Genomic DNA, 2,913 nt, shown 5'->3' with positions numbered 1-2,913 from the left:
CCTGATTCTACCACATGGTGACACACAAGCTATTCTAAAAAAGTGACGTATGACGGAGTCTTCCACCGAGCAGTCTACATGCTTTTTGTTCACTTGGTATGTTCAATCACCCATTTAAACATCAAACCCTTCATCCCACCCTCACTCTGCTCCCACCCACCCCCCACCCTCACACAAACAAAACACATATCATTATAATGTAGTCGCAAAAGGCCCCAATTTTTAAAGTAGGTCTAAATCTCGAAAGGAAAGTCATGAGACGACTGAGAGTTCTTTACTCATTACACTAAAAAAGGCCTTGAGGGCACGTTTAGCATTCTTCCAGTACCTTGTGCGAAATTTACGAAAATTAATTTCAAGGATGGTGAGTAGGTGGAGAGGTAATTTCAGTTCAAAACGTTCTCTGCCTCGGATTCTTTGATGTATAGTATAAGAACACATAGTTCTCTACTCATTACTGAACTGAACCATAATCTCAGAAGGCAAAAGAAACTTGAGAAAAACAATATCTGCAAACTTCTTCTTTTTTTTTTTTTAGTAAGTGTTTTACGGCGCTCGCAACTGCATAAGGTCATATGAGCGCGCAGGACACATTAAACATTTTCAATTGGTAGGAAATTTTGAATTTTGCCCGGGTGGCGGCCGAAACCTACTCTTATCGATTTTAGACCACCAAGGGATCTTTAACGTGCGCAACATGCACACGGGACCTCCAAGTTTTTTCGCCCCTGTCCGAGAAGGCTTGGTGTAGATCTTTCCTACCAGAAGATCAGGGGTGTGGCTGAAAGACAGCAGTAAGAAGGAGCCAAGGAGTAGCAGTAGAAAGGCTGCAGAAAGAGCCAGGAGCCCAAAGCAGGGGGCAAAGGAGGCGAGGGGGTGTGCAAACTTCTGTTGACTTGTTAGACTGCCGTAGCTTGCAAATATGGGTTGATCGTTACGACTTTTAGCAGAAGGTCTATTGTGCACTGGTGACAAGACTGAAAATAAGTTGTTTATTTTACGCACCATATAGAGCGAAACTGTTTTGTGGAATTATCTTAAATGTATATAAGTCAAATTCCTGACCCTCTCAACTGACACCTCTGTTCTTGTTTCCAGAAGTGTATCTCTTCAAATTCAGCAACTCCTAATCTTACAAAGAAGAAGCATCAGGCAATGTGGTCTTGAGAAGCTTCTTCTAAGGTGTATGGGGAAATTATGTTACAGCGCTTCAGGGATGCCTTCAGCGTATTTCTGTACATACCTATTCACTGACTGACTAACGGACCTACAATTACGTTCTCGCATAATCATAATCTCTCCCCCCCCCCCCCCAAAAAAAAAGGAAAAAAAAAGGAATAATTGTGGTTTTAAAAAATCATCAATTCACCCTGTCACTCAGACAAATGTTAGATGGTTGTAGGTTTAATTATAGCAAATTTATGTTTTCACGTGGGGATAATTAATTTGCTTTGAGCTGTTACTTGACTTTTTTTCGGTCACATATTGCAGGAACAATATTAGTTGACAGGCACTCACTCACTCACTCACTCACTCACTCACTCGCTCACTCATTCACTCACTCATTCACTCACTCACTCGCTCATTCACTCACTCATTCACTCACTCACTCACTCACTCGCTCATTCACTCACTCATTCACTCACTCACTCACTCACAGGCACTCACTCACTCACTCACTCACTCGCTCACTCGCTCATTCACTCACTCATTCACTCACTCACTTGCTCAATCACTGGCTCACTCACTTGCTCACTCACTCACTCACTCACTCAATCGCTCATTCACTCACACATTCACTCACTCACTTGCTCAATCACTGGCTCACTCACTTGCTCACTCACTCACTCACTCGCTCACTCGCTCACTCACTCACCCACACACTCACAGAGGCTTCCGTTTTTAAAATTAAAAAGCACATTTTATTTGAGTTTATACTTTACATGTTATCGAAGGTTGCGCCTCAAATTATCATATTGCTACACCATGGATACTGTCTCTTCTGATTTCATGAGTTTTTATTTCTTCTAAAAACTATTACACATAACATTTGCGAGGCTTTTCATTCTCAAAGAATTATGTATATATAAAGAAAAATTTTAAAAAATCGATATCATACGCTTTTTTTAATGAAATATGCCACACAATCATCTTATTACTCTTTCATTTACATGCATACTCATCTGTTGTACATTTAAACAACCGTTTTAGCCAACGAATCATCGTCTTACTCTCTTTTACTCAACATTACATGGTGGACATCGCTTCTTACGGTGCTCTCCCCTTTTTCCCCGGTTACCCCAAATTTCATGTTCTTCAAGTTCAACACCACCCCACCCCCCCAAAAAAAGCACCAACACAACAACAACAACAACAACAACAACAACAACAACAACAACAACAACAACAATAACAACAACAACAAACCTTTCACTACTGGATTTAACAGAATCTCTTCCACACCTAACCCTATTTCTTACCCACTTCAATAAGGATTACTTTTGTTGTATCGTTTCCACACAGTTTAGCAATTTTTTATCGTGTAGGGCAACGTTTTCTTAAAAAGAAAACAACAACAAAAAACAAAAACAAACAAACAAACAACCCCCCACCAAAAAACATCCCAACAAAAAACAACAAACATTGATATTGTAACACTTTTTTGCACAGACGGATAAATCTTCTCCCTCTGAGATCACACGTGCTTTCAACTGCAAAATGAAGAAGCTGAGCAGCGACAAACTGTTGAACTTGTGTATTTGATGAGTTATGTTCCTTAGACCTTGTCTTAGCAGTTTTATACGTTTGATCATACAAATCCAGAGAAAACGATATATCGCTTAGCCTACCTGTAACTTATTTTTTAAAACTAGTGTTGTGGTATTGTTGGTGTCAGCTAAATTACCAACACAT

The sequence above is a fragment of the Aplysia californica genome, unplaced genomic scaffold (assembly GCF_000002075.1).
Source record: "Aplysia californica isolate F4 #8 unplaced genomic scaffold, AplCal3.0 scaffold00419, whole genome shotgun sequence".
In the NCBI taxonomy this organism is placed as follows: domain Eukaryota; kingdom Metazoa; phylum Mollusca; class Gastropoda; order Aplysiida; family Aplysiidae; genus Aplysia; species Aplysia californica.
The sequence above is the reverse complement of the archived record's forward strand: the minus strand, read 5'-3'. Positions refer to the sequence as shown.